Source organism: Sciurus carolinensis, chromosome 7 (assembly GCF_902686445.1).
Source record: "Sciurus carolinensis chromosome 7, mSciCar1.2, whole genome shotgun sequence".
In the NCBI taxonomy this organism is placed as follows: Eukaryota; Metazoa; Chordata; class Mammalia; order Rodentia; family Sciuridae; genus Sciurus; species Sciurus carolinensis.
In genome coordinates, this window is record NC_062219.1 from 35,045,682 (window position 1) to 35,063,675 (window position 17,994).

The 17,994-nt window shown below is 39.2% G+C and overlaps 1 protein-coding gene and 1 long non-coding RNA gene across 2 annotated transcripts in view; one reads left to right on the forward strand and one right to left on the reverse strand.

Annotated features, from left to right (window-relative positions):
* Arhgap18 (Rho GTPase activating protein 18) overlaps positions 1-17,994 on the forward strand; it is a 174,202-nt gene that overhangs the window by 25,869 nt on the left and 130,339 nt on the right. The window lies entirely within an intron of this gene.
* LOC124988677 (uncharacterized) overlaps positions 1-17,994 on the reverse strand; it is a 44,148-nt gene that overhangs the window by 19,135 nt on the left and 7,019 nt on the right. The window contains exon 3 of the long non-coding RNA XR_007109471.1: positions 15,068-15,184. This is a non-coding gene — a long non-coding RNA (uncharacterized LOC124988677). The remainder of the gene's footprint in view (positions 1-15,067; positions 15,185-17,994) is intronic.

The following is a 17,994-nucleotide window of genomic DNA, read 5'->3' on the forward strand; positions in this document are numbered from 1 at the left end:
AATAGAAAATAGTTTGAGGTTTTCTGCATATGATTTTGACATACTGGATATTACTACTTGTGAGATGCAATAAAACTACGCCTTTTTGGAAGGAAATGCATATCTGTGTTAGAATAAAGTCTAAATATTAAAAAGATAAGCATTCAGTGGGAGAAATTAGAAAAATACCAGCAAATTTAATCCAAGAACATAGATGGAAAAAATAAAGATAACAAATTAATGACAGGAAACACACACATACACACACACAAAAGAGTTACATATCCCAAAGCAGATTTGTTGAAAGGACAAATAAAATGGATAACATTTTGGTGAAATGAAGATTAAGAAAGAAGTACAAATACCAGTAACAAGGAAATATACTGATGCTGTAACTCCTGAAGACATTAGGGCTGGAGCGGGGTGTGGTGGAGCATGCCTGAATTCCAGCAGTTGGGGAGGCTGAGGCAGGAGGATCTCAAGTTTGAAGATAGCCTCAGCAACTAAGCAAGGCTCTAAGCAACTTAGTGAGACCCTGTCTCAAAATTAAAAACAAATAAATAAAAGAAGGACTGGGGATGTGGCTCAGTGGTTAAGTGCTCCTGGGTTCAATCTCTGGTTACCCACCCTTGAAAAAAAAAAAAAAAAAAAAAAAAGCCATCAGAAAGATCTTAAATATCATGAACAGCTTTACACCAGAATATTTGAAAATTTACTTGAAATTTACAAGTTCCTAGTAAGTGTAACCTATCAAAACTGACAGTCTATACTAGACTCGTCCTATAATTGTGAAATTGAATTTGTAATTAAAACCTTTCCACAGGAACACCCTTAGCCCAGATGGCCTCATGATGAGTTCCTCAAAATGCTTAAAGTAATAAGTGTTTTTCAAACTGAGTCAGGAAAAGAGGAGGGAGCATGCAACACATTTAAGTGAGACCAGCATAACCTGGATGTCCGACACTGTGAAACTGATTGCAAGAAATTGATTTGATAGTTCCTTGCTTTCCTTTGTATAATGGCTACCTAAGCATGTGCCATACTTTTCTAATGCACTATAAACCAATTACAACAAATCTAGAGCCTGAGAACACTGTGAGTCTATTATCTCACAGTTGCTTATGTCAGAAATCCAACACAGATCTCACTGGGCTAACATCTACATGTTGGTAGGGCTGCATTCCTTCCTGGAAGCTCTAGAGGAGATTCCTCACCCTTTCCAGTTTCCTGGGGCTGTCTGCATTCCTTAACTCCTTAAAAGTTCCTGCACTCTAGTCCTTATCATTTCCATCATTCTGACCTCCTCTCTTGCCTCAGCCTTTGCATTTAAAAACTCTTAAATTTTTCTGGTCTGTCTGTATGATCTAGAACATTCTTCTGTTTTATAATCAACTATTTGGCAACCTTAATTTTCCTTTGCTGTATAATATATTCATAGGTTCTAGGGATTGGGATATGGACATTTTGCAGGGAAGGGCATTGATTTGCCTACTATCGTATATATTCCTATTTTATTGAACTACATGGAAAAGTCATTAACAATATGACTGAGAAACCAACTCTGGAGTCATATGAAAAAGATAATATGAGACTAGGGATATGACTCAGTGGGAGAATGCTTACTTAGCATGCTTGAAACCCTGGTTTCTAACCCCAGCAGGAAAATGACAAAAAACAAAAAAACCATGTAACAATCAAGTTGGGCTGACTCCAGAGACGTAACATGGGTTTAACACTTAAATATCATAATTTATCACATTAGCAAAAACTATTGTCTAACTAGATACATGTGATGTTTGATACAATTCAGCTGTATTTGTGATTTCAAATTTTTTTCACCCAATAGGCTAAAATTCAGAAGGGTAACAATACCAAGTATTGATGGTGGTCTAGAACTAAGAAGTTGCACACACTGCTGAAAGATTGCATTGGGTCAACCCTTTTGCAGAACTGTCTGACATTATCTGCTAAAGTTGAAGTATGCATACCCTGCAACCCAGAAGCTCCACTCTTTGGTATGTGTTCACTCAGTTGAAATGTGTTCACAAAAGTACTAAGAAACATAGAAGAATATTCATAGCACATTTGTATGGATTAAAAATTGGAATTGGCTCCAATTTCTATTCACAATAGAGTGAATAAATCACATTCTGTCCATAATGAAGCACTATGAAATAAACTACACTTACAATATCACCACAATATCCATCTACATTGTTCAAATAATTATATATTCTTTGCTGCATTTTCCCCCTTATATTGTATATTTGCATTTACAGAAAGTTTGGAAATCTGAAGCACAGTTTTAGGAATGTGTACAACTCTTCAAAGATTAAAAAACAATCATTTAAGTTCAGAGAGTAGGGGGGTATTGCTAAGGAAGGGATAGGGGTACAAGTTTCAGGGTCCTGGCAATGTACTATTTTTTAATCATGATTGCGATTACTTGAATGTTCTCATTGTGATGAATCATGGAGCTATAGAATTCTGTTTTATGCATATTTCTTCATGTGTTATGTTTGACTTGTTACAAGGACAGGAGTGTTTAGGTGTGGTCGATTCATATTTAGTCATGTAAAAGTGAAGCTATTTTATTTATACATTATGGTTGATCAGTGACACAGAAATGTGAAAATCCTATGTGTACATCCAAGAGCACTGCATATACTTCCAGGTAGACCATTGAGAGATTTTACCCTCAGTGATGTGGCCTTGTTTACTTCCATGTCTACATGGGAAGGCTCTTGTTAACCTATGGACATCATTTGGATAGACACTGCCATTTTTTTATCTGTCTGCTCCTACCTCCCTAAGGCCTCTCCTTCCTCCCCTTTGATATCCATAATCTGTTTAAGATATGTTAACTCAATGGATTATAAACTAGTCCCATTGAGTTGGTCCTGCTGTCCTGATAGTTGATCTACCCTTGAGGTTACTTTGGATCAGAGACTGAGGGCTGCTCATTGCTGTCATATTTTAAAGTTCTTTGGGGACAACTTTCTGTAGTTTTCACAGACTGACAAGATGAGCAAAGAGAGTTGAGATGTTGACAGGGTACCCGATGGAGATAGCCACCTGGTATACAAAAGTGTACGCACTGGCATTAATATGTAAAGAAATTAAGAATAGAAAACAAGACCACTATCTCATTACCGTAGAACAATTTAATTTTTTAGAGTAGATGGCTATACAACATGGATTTTCTATCAATGTCTTTTTTTATCATAACATTTTGATAGAAAAATAATTTATGTAAAAATTTGTATTTGAGAATGGATTGTTCCATAAATACCATCAACATGAATTTTTTTTTTTTTTTGGTTGGGTATGGATGTTTAAAACATTTTATATTAGTACTGTCAAATTATATCTAAACTGTTTCAAATTACTGAAGTCATTTTAGCATGTAAGGGATTTTGAATTTGATTAATACTTTTGAAAGACACTGCCTCAAAGATAGAAAAATAATTAGAGGATACAAAGAATATAATTTTAGAATTTCACCTTGGAAAAGCTGAGTTCTGGGGTGACTTTTGGTTCTACTATACCATTTTTAGGAAATATATCAAAATACTGATTAAATGTATTCAACATCGAATGAGATTGAGACCTATAATTTCATTTGTTCTTTACATCTCTGTTCCATTTTAATCAATGTCTCTGATCCTTATATTCTGTTCCTTCTAATTGTTTTTTGTTTTTTGTTTTGTTTTGTTTTGTTTGTACCAGAGTTGAACTTCTCAACCACTGAACCACATCCCCAGCCCTATTTTGTATTTTATTTAGAGGCAGGGTCTCACTGAGTTGCTTAGTGCCTCGCTTTTGCTGAGGCTGGCTTTGAACGTGCTATCCTCCTGCTTCAGACTCCTGAACCTCTGGGATTACAGGCATGCACCATGGCACCAGGCCTATTCCAATTTTAACATCTTGATTAAGGAAAAAAAAATAATGCATTCCTTATTCGATATACTTTTAAAACTTGGAATGAGAGAATTTGAGCTTTTAAAAATTTTTGTGATCATATAAACTCTTGTTTTAGAAATGACGGAACCCCGATGCATTGAGATGACTTTCCCTGAACTCACATTCTCAGGCACTGGCAGCAGTGGTACCAGGGCGCTGTGTCTATTAACACTGTCTCTGACACCAGAATGGGCACTTGTCTCTTACATTGCAGTCACTAAAGCAGGCTGCAGGAGGTGTTAGGTTGTCAGGAAAGGCAGAACTGTCAAAAGGTCTACCCTTCCCCACTTGCCAGCCTGTGATCCTGGATGAGCGATATTTCTAATCCTTGATTTCTTCATCTGCAAATTGTAATAATGGCCCATATGATGTGTTGTAAGGATTAAATGAGATGATACATGCAGACCACATATCACTCTGTCTGGTACGTTATGCACATTCTGTAAATGTTGGCTGTTACATTTCTGTATTTTTTTTTTTTTCCTTCTCAACTATAGGCATCCCTGTTTCCTTCCACTTTCCCTCATCTGATGTATTTTGGGAATTTCATACCATACTGATCATCCTCTCTAGATGTACATTTCTTGAAATGTTATGTTAGAACTTAACAGACGCAGTATATTTAGCTTAGGGACAGAGCACAATGGCTCTATCTTCAAGGTACTGGCAATGATTATCAAGTATTTTAGAACAAGGAAAATTGCTTATAAAAATTTTCTGTGGAATCACATTTACCATTGTGCTTTTTCCTTTCCCTTTTAATTTTCCTTCTTTCATCCCCTATCCCTCATTAAAAAAACCCCCAAAACAACAAAATTTCTATGGTGGTGGGAGATGGAGCCTTCTAAACAATAATGCCCTGAGAAATTAAAATAAAGAAGAAACATTTGTCAAATTCCTTTATGTCACTAGTGATCATTGGCTTATGATTTTTGTCTTTTTAATTCTGGACAAGTTAATTTTCTGGTTTTGTTTCTCATTATTTACTGCCTTTGGTGTCATTATTTTGTTTGATTAGTGATAAATACTAGTTAAAACTACCTCCTTCAATTGTAGCACTTTCAGATGAATATGAGAAATGGTTATGAAAAAATAATCGTTATGCCTTCTAAAACTTCCAAGTAAAATTTTGTTGGAAGATAATGATTTTTGCATAGGTGTTACTTTCACAGAGGTGTTTGGATTGGATTGTAATTCTTGCATCTTTCCAGTCAATTCTAGAATATTAAGCTGACATTTGAATTTGCCCCAAAAGTCGGTGACTATTCTAATTGGATAAACCCTGTAAATGGTAGTTTGCATGCTTCTTCAAAGTTCGGGGGCTCTCTGTGATGCCTAATTAATCACTTCTCACCACAGAATTGTTTCTAGGTGCCAGGCCTATCTATGGAGGGAGCCAGCTTCCAAGATGAGGAGGAATTCCTGGTGTGGTGGGCTGGCTCTGGAAATAACTCTCGGACTCCAAGCAGGCTGCCTGGAATAAACCCACTCACTGCTACTGCTACTATAGGTCTTTTCTCAACAGTTTGACCTTGAACTCCCTTAGGTGACATGTATGAGCATTCCTGCATGAGCAGTTTTAGATTCAGAAGCAACATGATGGTGATAGTAGAGAACTGAATTGATTAATGGTTAGAGAAGTAGTCCTATTTCTGGCTCTACTGGTTCTTACTGTGTGACAGTTGCAAAGTCTCCCGTCCTTTCTGTTCCTATACGTCTGTGAAACCTCAACAATTGTAAACCTCAACAAGGCCACACCACCTCATCTTTAAAGCCGTGAATTGTGGAGCAGAGTGCCTGGTTTGAATACTAGTGCCATCATTTGAGAGATCTGTGTGGTATCAGACAAATTGCTCACTCTCCCATCTTTAATAGAAAGTAAAGATACCAGTTATCTCTTGCCATTGTATGAAGACAGTTAATATGTTTAAAGTGCTTAGACCAATGTCTAACATACAGTTATTGCTCAAACACTAGCCATCGTTATTGTTGGTAATGTAAGGCCTTTTAGACAAAAGGGAGGTGAGAAAGGGCCCCAAGTATGGAAACCTCTTTCATGTTTGTGCCTGTCAACCAGATGTGAGCTCTTGAAGGTCGGGTGATGGTACTAGGTAGTCCCCAGTACTGGTGGCCATGAGGAGAAAGATAAGCACTGTGTGTGTTTCCTAAAGTGGCCAAAGAAAAATGTCCAATCCTTTTTTTTTTTTTTTTTTTTTTTTTTTTTTGCTAAAGGGACTAATAATTGCAATTACCATTTAAAAGTATTTTTTTCTGACCTTCTGAAATTGCATCCATGAATAACTCTCACAATATTCTCATCTAGTTTATTTTAATGAATCATTGATCAAACTTGTGGCCAAAGTTGTGCAGTGCTTATGTGGCCTGTCTGCTTCACTGTGAAATGTCATGCAGTCTTCCTGACTCCGCACTGAGCTGCACCTCTGCTGCTGACCCTCAGCTGCTCAGTATTTCCTGTAAGGTCCGAGAACCCTGGGGTACTCCAGGGTAATGGCAAGACGAGGAGAAGCTGATGGTTGAGCAAGACCTGGTTTTGAATTCATTGTCACTTCGTGGTGCTGTCATCTGAAGCCAGTGGCTTGTGTTCTCCTCTTCAAAATGGCTGCTTGTCCCAGGGGTTGGAGCTGATGAAATGTAACTGGGTGCTTCACACCCAGCGCAGTGCCTGGCTCTCCATAGACAGGTTAAATACCAGTCCCTTTTCCTTCTGTAAGATGACCTGAGTTCTCCCACATCATCTGATGTGGATTTCATTTGTTTACATTTGTCCTTCTGAGTCACCAAGCAATTTTTTTCTTCACAGGGAAGATTTTTGTTTTTTAGCCAGCAGGTGGCAACCAAATTAAAGCTAAAAGTTCACCTCATTATGGAAACTGGAAGAAACATCGCTTTTTTGCATATTAATGCTTGATGAAAATGACAGGTGAATGAAAAACATTTGGCACTGAAGTGGAGTCACCCTGACAGAGATGTTTTTGAACACCGGGTCCCTATACAGAAGGTTGGTTTTCCTGAGGCTGCTTTTGATTTCAGTACCTGCATATCAATGTCACACACCTTCTTAGAGGCCTGTCAGAGGAATCATCTAGATTTATGCAACATTGTGTTTAACATAATGAATCTATTTGCTTGATTTGGCAGTTTAAAAGGCAGAGTAAAAAGTGAAGTCATCACTTAAGATGGAATGGTTATAAAAATACTTTATTTCATTTTATTTTCAATATATATTTTTTGGTGTGTGTGTATGTGTATGTTTGCTATCTGAGTTTGTGACTTAAAAAACAAAATACAGTCTTTGATTTAAAGACTTCAGAAGGTCTAGGCAGAGGTAGCATCCTTTGTAAACTATTTTCGAGTCCTAGTTTTTTAATCTATTAAATGGGACAGTATCATTGCCTATTCTAAGAATTAAAATAGATGATGATTGAAAGGTGCTCTGGGTGCCAGGCATGCAGTAAGCAAGCCTAATGAGTGGTGCCCTCATGACAGATGATGGATATGATGGTGGTGACAGTTAGCCAAGGTGGAGGTGACCAGAGAGTCTGTGTGATCTAACCCTTTTGCTACTTTCTGAGGGACTTGAGGCCCAGACAGTGAACTTGCAGAGAGCTACAGACTTGATGGGTTTTCTGGAACAGCAATACTGAAGCAGAACTCCTGAGCCCAGCAGTTTTCTTCACCCCAATGTCCCTGGCATCAGCATTAGCTCTGGCTGGAGGTTGATGGTATAGTGTTGGCTGTTGAGGACTAGTCAACTACCTTGCTTCCAGGGCCTGTGGGCAGGATGGTCAGCATGGCAGGCACAGAGATGACTACACTCAAAGTGTGGTGACTAACTCACTGTCATATGACACAAGCTGCTGATAACCCTGAGATAAAATCACCCTAAACAAAAAGATCACCCCTGATATTAGCTGTCTCCTCCAAGCAAGTCTGTGCTAGGGCACCTTCCTCTCAATAGGATAACCATGCACGTAGGCCCTTGTACTTGAAGTATGTTTGGTGCCTTATGAGTTTCAGGAATGACCAATAATGCTACCCCTGCTTCTGTTCCAGGAGGTGGTCATACTAACTCACTAAGGTTGTTATCCTGCAGCTCCTTAGTGATTGCAGTTTCCTATCAAAGACCTTTCAAGGAGTTGGAGGCCAGAAAAGGGAACATTTTCCCCCTATCTAGTTGCTTGTCATTCTTGGCTGTCCAGTATCTCCAGAGATCAGGGATGTTTGGACACTGTTCCTTTAATCAGGCGACGGCTGTCATCATCATTTCTGTGTGAGTTGCTGACGTGCGAAGTGTGGGCCACCATCCCATCAGTGAAATCTGTCATAATTATATCATACACCCACCATGTTGGAGACAGGAAGAGTACAGGGGTTCCTGTGTGCAGTGTTGACCCCTCATTTCACAAATTAGAAAACCTGGCAGGATAACATTGGGCCATCACCTTGCAAATGAATACAAGAGTTTCTCCTTGCTTTTTTATGCCGTTACTTCAAGCAAAGATAAGCATCACAATTCTAGTTGAAAATGTTCCAGGCCCAACAGAAACATAATTGATGGTGGTTCAAAGCTACAAACCAGGGGATTATGTTCTCTTCTATGCACTTGTATATGTTCTAGGTCAAAATTGTTTCTCCAGCCTCAGTATGACCCTGTCTCAAAAGGGCTCGATAGGTAGCTCAGTGGCAACTCACCCTGGGTTCCATCCCAGTACCACTTTAAAAGAAAAAAAAAAAAAAAAAGCTTTTAGGACAAACTCAAGAAGCAAGGATTCATAAAGGAAGTTCTTGGTCCTGGAGGAATTTCAAGTAGCTAAATTGATAACGTCTCTAACATCTAGGATTTATAATGCAAAGGTCTCCTAAAATTAGATACTTGTAATTTATAATTAGGCTTAATTATAGTTGTTGATTAGAGATGCAAGTGGTAATTCAGTGCTGTGCTGTAGAGTATTTTGGACTCTGTTCTTGATGCATTTTTATCATGAATTCTGTGGCTCAGTAAGATAAAGATAGGTTGTGACTATTGACAAATTAATCAATTCTAATGTGATAGTGATTGTTTCTTTAGGAGAGGGGAGATAGAAGAATCGAATGCATGTGATCATTTTCCTTCCTATTTCAGAAGGTGTAGTTGACATTACTTTGCCTTCACAGGTGATGTAGGGTCATATGAACAATGTCTGATTCAGAATAGCAGCTTATTCTTACCACAGACTTCCAGCGTTCATCTTAGCAGTCAAACAATTTTCTAGCATGGATCCAAAACTACTTCATTTTTGTTCTGTTGTTGTCAGGGTTTATAGCAACCCATCCACTGCCTTAGTGCAGAAGCAGGACTCTTGAAGTCCTCTTGTCTCTGGTTACATCAATGGCATTTGCTTTGGCGACAAATATAATTGAATGACTATGTACTAGGAGTTACATTGAATAGGGAACCTGTCAGAACCTTCTCCCCTCAAGGAATGGGCAATCCTATAGAGTCTGAGTGTGTGGAGAACAGAGGGGTGGTAAGGAATGTAAATAACTGCAGTGTAGCATGGCATTGGTCTAAGAGCGTACTGGACTTATTCCCAGAGATCATGTTTACAGATGCAGTGATAGTATGTTGAAGTGTGTGCATACTCAGTAACTGGTCCTTTCTAGAGGATGTCTAAGGGAGATCTAAGTTAATATTTTTTTTTCCTGTGAAAAATAAAGGCTTTTGCTTTTTAAAATGCTAGGATACATACATAATTTTGCAACACTCATCTAAAATACCTGGAAGATACTTGAGAGGCAGAGGCAGGAGGAGGCAGAGGCCAAGCTGGGTAAGTTAGTGAGAACCTATTCCAAAATAAAAAGTGCTAGGGATGGAGTTCAGGGATGGAGTTAAGGGTTGGAGCACTTGCCTGGCACGTGCAAGGCCCTGGGTTCAATTCCTGAAACCACATGTACTCAAAATGCCTCAAAGAACAGCCTTAAAATCCTCTTATAGGGAGACAGAGGAGGTGTTTTAGTTAGCTCTTTTGCCTCTTTTGACCGAAAGACCTAACAAGAATGATTAGAGGAGGAAAATTTTACTTTGGGGCTCATGGCTTCAGAGGTCTTAGTCTACACACGGTCAACTTCATTCTTTGGGGCCCGAGGTGAGACAGAACATCATGGCAGAAGAATGTGGTGGACGAAAGTAGCTCAGGACATTGCACCAGGAAACAGACTTCCCTCACCACAGACAAAATATAAACCCCAAAGGCAGGACCCTAGGGACCCACTTCCTCCAGCCATACCCTACCTGCCTACACTTACCACCCAGTTAATCCATATTAGGGAATTAATGCACTGATTATGTTAAGACTCTCATAACCCAATCCTTTCACCTTCAAACTTTCTTGTGTTGTATCACACATGAACTTTTGGGGGTTGCCTCATATCTAAATCATAGCAGGAGGATAGTAAGCCAGTAGGCAAATGCTTTGCTACATAGTTGACTCAGACCCAAGATGGAGTTATCGGGACCAAGTGTTATCTCAATGTAAAAGGGAGTCACCTTTGGAAGAACCCTGTGTTATGGATCTGGAATTCATTGTTAATGAGGTTCCAGTGACAACAGTGGAACTTCAGCACATATGATGTCTGAGGAATATGGCTTAAAGCTTCCCTTACGAGGGTAAGCCTAGCTAATTACAGGGAGAATGAATGGATCACTCATGGGTTAAAATATGAATCCACAGCACTTCCTTTGTCAAATGTAAAGAAGCATTGGGAATCTTGTCTATTTAATTGAAGGACTGAACAGAGTTTGGAATACGGCAGTTGCTTTTAAACTGTGCTCTGTAGTTTCATTAACGACACCACAATGCTCAAACCTACACAACACAAACCTAGAGACTAGAACTTCTAACAGACCATAACACCCCTCTGGATAGACATCATGAACAGTGTGGTTTGATAAATAGGCCGTAGACCTGAGGTAGAGTCAGAAGACTTGGGTTCAAATACCTATAAATTGCTGCATATTTCTGATGAAACTTTTCATTTCCCCAATTGTTAAATGGAAGCAGAGGTGAGGATGTATTGAGGTAACAAATGAAAACTAGTACGGAGTAGCATATAATTGACATTTTAATGAGTCCATTTATTTTAACTGAGGGATGTAAGAATTTGGTTTGTGTGTGTGTGAAGTGTATTTCATCTTATTCATCAGTAAAGTACATCAAGTGCCTCACACTAGTAGTGGTGTGTCAGAAGTATTTGCCCAGTGAATAAATTGACGAGTGGCCAAGGAACACAGCCTCACAGAACAATAAACAAATCAATCGATACTTATGCCAGGGATGATATTTAGGGCCAATTTGGTGACCTCACATTCAGGACGTAAAGAGTGAAGAGAAAGTTCTAAAACCATCAAAAGGCATTTAAGGATTTTCTTTTTTTCTGGTGCTGGAGGTTTTTCCTCCTTTTACCAGTGAGGTACATTCCCAGTCCGTTATCTTTTGAGACCGGGTCTTACTAAGTTGTAGTGAATGGCCTCAAATTTGAGATCCTCCTGCCCCAGCCTCCCCATACACTGGGATTATAGGTGTGTGCCACCTGCTGTGATTTTCTTCATCAATCAGTGGGACAAGAAGTGGCTTTGATATTCAGAAATGAATGACTATGGAGTGGGAGAATAGCTCAGTTGGAAGGTTCTTGCTTAGCGTGCACCAAAGCTGACTCCCAGTAACAATAAATAAACAAACACAAAAATGCATAAATGAATGGTTATTTCTAACTGAAAAGTCTGTCAGCTACAATAAGTTCATTGGTAGGTGTAAAACAAATCTGAGAATAAATGAGCCCTTACATGATTCAGGACATATCAGTGGGTCTCTAGGACTCCCTTAGTGATTCAACCATATGCCTTTAAAATACAACAACAACAGAAACCAAAACAAACCAAAATAAATAAATAAACAAAAGCCCATGAATTTGTCCTAGCAGAACTGGCTCAGAAAATGCAACCCAAATCCCAGATGTCCAGGAGTCCTACCACCACGTCAGGGAACGTGACTGGAGAAGGTGGTAATATACAGAGTTAGGAGGACTCCAGGTCTGAGCCTGTACTGATGAAAGCAAGAACCACTGCAAAAACTCCTGTGTTACTTGGAAAGGCAACGAGGCTTGAAGATGAAGGAGCTGGGTGTTGTGGCTCTGGCCTGTAATCCCAGCCACTCTGGAGGCAGAGATAGGAGGATTTCAAGTTTGAGGCCAACTGCGGCAACTGAGCGAGACCCTGTCTCAAAGCAAAAAAGGGTTGTAGCTCAGTGGTAGAGCACCCCTCAGTTTAATATCCAGTTCTATCGAAAGAAAACTCTGGAGTGGGGGTTTTATATTAAAATGAGTGCTTTGTATTTGAAGTCAATTATTTTTGTACCCAAAGAAAGGAGGTAAATAAACATAGCTAACCTGAACTTTGTGTTCATCATAGGAAGGTTGACAACTTGTTCCATTCCTGAAAAAATTACCTACTTCATGCTTCATGCTCATTCTTGCCTTTGCTGTTTTCTCTCTCCATAACCAGAGCACTTGATTGCTATTTATTGGTAACATGCTTCTTATTCTTGAGGGTCAGGACAGAGTGTGTATAAATTAAACAAATGGATAAATGATGGACTGAGTCGATGACTGTCAATATTATATATTTTTTGCAGTACTGGGGATTTAACCCAGGGATGATCTACCATTGAGCTATCCCCAGACCCTTTTTTATTTTTGAGACAGTGTAGACTTGAGTTTGCAATCCTCCTGCCTCAGTCACTCTGAGTCACTGAGATTAAGGGCATATGCCACAGGCCTTGGCTATCAATAGTATTTATGAAAGTTTTAAAAGTCTTGGTAAATCTTAAAAGAACTAAGTTTGTAACTTTTTGGCAAAATCAATTGTTTTTACTCTTTCTGTGTTTTGTTGATTCTGAGATGTGTATTTGTTTCATTCACATGAGAACATCTCTGAAACGGGTGCAACCTACTGGTGGCATAAACATGGTCAGCAGTGTTCTTTCCTTACCAGTGCTTTGCAAGGTGATGAATGGTGGGTCTAAAAAGAGACACGTCTGTTAGATGTGGCAAGCTCCAGTAATGAGACTAAATTCACCTTAATAATGTCTCTAGTGCATTATATGCAGGACAATAGGAGGGGAAAAGCATGGATTTTGGGATTAAAGAAATTTTATTCTGATTTTTTTCCTTTTTACATCTGAGCATAGTTTTCCTAACTGTTCATCTTTGAGTTGCAGTGTCCCTGTCTGGGAACAAAACATTGATATTAGAGTTGTGTACCGTGTAGATATTCAGTGAACAAAATCCAATGAATGTCTGCTCTTTTGTCTCCCTCTGTCCCTCGCCAGCTTATTTGTACTTTAGAACAGCCCTGTTAGGTGGAAACAAGCCTCTTCCACAGGTTCAGAAGCAGGCTTAGTGGCAGAAGTTGAGAGAGGTGTCCCTGGAGCCCTTGATTTTAGAGGATCCTCCAGGGCTCCGCTGGGCTTCTTCCAGGTAACTATTGACGCAGGTGAGAGCTTAGCTACTCTTTGTTGATAAACCTCCTCAGGCGCCTGTGTAACAGTTTTACACGATATCTTAAGAGCAACATAACACGCTGTATCCTTTTTTGGAAAGAATTTTACCTCTTGCCCTCATCCTGTAAACAAGGATGGACCTCTATTTAAAGAAGAGGAAAAGGAAGAGGGAAAAGGATGTTATATCACCTGGCCTAGCACTTTTGGAAGCAGATGTTTTCCTCATCTCATTGTTCACAGAAAATGAATTCAAGATGGTATAAACCAAACGTTCAAAAATACCACGATCCATAAATCATACTATTCTTTGGTGAGGATAGAACAAAACTATGAGGATGATTGGAAATTAGAGATCAGTACTGAAACCTCAGAACTTGGCACAAACACAAAAACATGTTATTAGTATTATATTGTAATGGAGCCATTAGATGGTGGATATTAAGCCTGGCAACCTTAAACATCTGGGGTGGAATCATGGATAGGTGCTCTGGAAAACTTTATAATTTTGAGTCTAGCTGAAATTCTTCAATTATGAAATTTATTTTATCCTTAGTCTTTGCTTTCTATTTAATAATTGTGTGTGTGTATGTGTGGGACTGGGGATGAATGAAGGGTTATTCTACCATTGATCTACATCTTCAGCCCTTTCTGGTTTTTACTTTGAGATAAGATCTTGCTGAGTTGCAGGCTGACCTCAGACTTGTGATCCTTGTGCCTCAACCTCCTGAGTCCTTGTGATTATGACTGGGCATGGTGGTACAGATCTGTATTCCCATTTTTAAGTAGGGTGAAAAGGATCAGACTTGACTAATCAATGATCAACAAATCTAAATGGAGAAGATATGGGTGCCTGTTATGAGGAGTTGCAGTTAGATTTCTGAGTTGGGTTAGCCTGTTTCCAGACTCTGCCAGGGCTGGCTGATGTTGGACAATTAATTAACTGATCCATCCTAGAGTTTTTGCAGCCCTGTCTGTCAAATGAAGAATAAGACAAAATAAGCCTGGAGCACTTGTGCATGCCTGTAAATCCACTTACTCAGGAGGATCATGTGTTCAAGGCCACCCTGGGAAACTTGGCAAGACCCTGTCTCAAAAAAAAAAAAAAGGGGGGGGGGGGCGGCTGGGATGTAGCTCAGTGGTAGAGTCTTGGGATCATCAATTTCTAGTATCACCCCCTCCCACAAAGGATTGTCTTAAAGGGCCTGCTTAGCAAGTGCCTGAAATTTCATAGATGCTCAATAAATCTACCTTTCTTTCTACTCTCCTTAACCCTTTATCCTTAATTAAAACTGAATAAGTTTCCAAAATGAATGGATCTATGGGGACTTCCAGTGTGGAAAGTAAGCATCCTTGATAAATGGGTCAACGCAGCTCTCATCAGTAAGGCAGATGCAGGAGAAGTACTCTTTGGGCTAGAGACCAAGACTTCAGATAGCAAAAGAATGTTTACATTTTTTTTTTTTAACCTATCATCCAAGTACTTCATGACCACAGGTTGCCTGAGGCCTTCCTGCTATGGGTCACATCAGGGCCTGTCTTCTCACCATTTGTTAGACATCTTCACTCACCTAGGTTAGAAACTGTGGTGTAATTTCAGATTCCTTCCGTTTGGGTTTCCGCATTCTGCCAGGTCCTAAGGATTCCATTGCCAGCATGTTTCTTTGCATTGTCATGTGTAGCATGAACTGGGGGAGAAGATGACGCACAGACAGATCTGTCACAGCTCTCATGTCACAGCACCCTGCCATACCACATGCTCTACCATAATGGCCTGCTAACTGATCTCCCACCTTTTCCTCCCACCATGGTATTCTTAGCCAAGCAGAGGGTTCTTTCTTTGCATAGATCTGATTATATTACTACTATCTCTTGCTCACTCACCTTGGATTGTTTGCACTACTGGCGGAATATAGACTAAATACTTGCTTGGCACTACGAGTCCCTAAACATTTAGTATAAATTTATGTATTTTTGTGGGAGTTTCTAATCTTACCTCTCTTCTCCATCTTGTGTTTAGTGGTATTGGGGATTTGAACATGGGGGAGTTCTACCACTGAGTTACATTCTCAGCCTGCCACCGCCTTTTTAAAAAAAGAATATTTTAGACAGGGTCTTGCTAAGCTGCTGAAGGTTGCTAAGTTGCTGAGATTGGCCTCAAATTTGTGATTTTCCTGCCTCAGGCTTCCTGAGTTGCTGGAATTTACAAGACTATGCCACCATGCCTGGTACATATTACTTTTTAAAGTGTTTTTTGCTTAATTGACATATAATAACTCTACATATTTTATGGGTTATAGTGTGATAATTTGATATATAATGTGTAATGATCAAATTGGTGCAATTTTCCTGCCTATCTCCTTAAATGGTTATCATTTCTTTCTCCGCCCCGCCCCCATTGGTATCAGGGATTGAACTCAAGTGTACTTAACCACTGAGCTACATCCCCAGCCCTTTTTTATTTTGAGTCAGGGTCTTGCTAAGTTGCTGAGGCTAGCTTCAGACCTACCATCCTCCTGCCTCAGCCTTCGAGCTACTGGGATTACAGGCGTGTGCCACTGTGCCTAATTGGTTATCATTTCTTTTGTGTTGGGACACTTCAAACTCCTCTCTTGCAGTTCTTTATTAGATTTACAATAGATCGTTGTGAATTGTAGTCGCCTATTGTACTGTCGAACAGAAGCCTGTGCTCTTCTTGTATAACTTCATAGCACTTTGTGAACACACCCTGACTTTCATGAGCAGTCAGCCAGAATCTGTCTTAGTGTTTGTTCATCCTCCTGTAGAAAACCCCTCTCTACCCACCCTGATTCAGGAGCTGACGTGGTGGTATGTCTTGATGTATGTTCACTCACGTTTTCTCTAGTTACAAAATAATAAATGGTTCATATAGAAAGCTTGGGGGAAAGTTGCACTCTGCTTAATTGGGTTTTCTTCCTTGTAAACCTTGGAAATATTTCTCTTTTCCAGCTGTTCCCTTAGCGTTGGAGTATACGTTTATGTTTGATCTTTGCATTTATGATCCAATGATTGGTATTGTGAATAGATGCACATTTGTCCATCCTGATGGAAAATAAGACCTGGGTTGAATCTGACCCATCCCAGGTATTTGATAGAAGTGAGTCTGTGACTGTGCAGTATGACCCCACATATGACTCTAATGGAGCCATGGGCTGATAATTATGTTTGAGACAAGCCTACTAGTCATCATCAAAGCATCCTGTGGAGGCCATTGCTGGTCCTAGTACCTGCTCTTAGATTCGTGGATGAGTCTCAGATGGGCTCATTTTATACCTCTCGTTCACATTGGGGTGGTAGAATTTTTACTCTAGACTGAGACCTTTGAAAAAGTCTTTAAAAAAATGTTTGATGGTGATTCTACTGAATTTTTTATATTCCTCTAATATATGAATGTTCCCAATAGACTGCATAGAATAATGTAAAGGCAGTCTCTCTTGAAAGAACTGAAATCCAAGAGAGCTCTGCCCATTTCACTTTGTTTTCTTCAAGTGATGTATCCATTCACTCACCACAGTTGTATTTTGATGATCTCTGCAAGGTTGCCACCAATATTACTTTTGAGCTGGGCAGGCTTACAATAGGGAGAATTCTGATGTATGTCTCATTTTTTGTGACTAAAAACGTTGCTCTACTGCCTTGATTTGAATCCTTGATAACTTATAGTGATATAAATTTCCCAGAATATCATAGTGAGATTTAAACTCAAAGACTTGGAAGGTTATATTCACCTTCTGGAAAAATTTTAAAACTACTTCTGTGTAAGCGGAAGTGGCAATATGTTATAGTTTGTGTGAAAACTCAAAGAATAATCTACCTCTGTCACACCAAGGTTTGCTGCTTTTCCTCTCTCATGCCAATTTGTGATAAAAGCCATTCTTTATGAATATATCTAATCTACAGCATTTGTGGGTATTCTATGTGTAAAATGTGACGTGCTTGGAAGGATGATGACTAGGTAGAATTTTATGTTGTTAATCATTAATCCTCAACTGCAGGATTGTGACATAGCGGATATTAAACATGTGATTTCATTATTGAGAAAGGAAAAGTATCTTTTAAAGAAAAATGGAGATGAATATATAGTTACTGGGAAGAGATGTTGATGGGAATATATTTTTTGCTGTCTGTAGTGGAATTAAATTTTTTTTTACTAAACTGTAGATAACTTTTTTTTGGCAGGAGTTGGGGGTGGAATAGAAGTTTAAAGACATTATTTAGAAGTGATTTGTAAGCACTTAAGTTCTTATAATAGATGTTTTGACTGAGCCAGGGACTGTGGGTTGAATGTAAGTTGTTCTGAACTTGAACAATTTACACTGCAAGAAAGTATTTTGGTGCCAGGATGTAGAGTTTTCATCAAATCTCACAATCTTGGCTCTGTAATCATTTGACCAGCTAGTGCCTACCCTTCCTTTCTTTAGCAGCTGCTTCTATAAAAGTAGTTTGGACTAGATATAGATACCTTTTTGGATAGCCT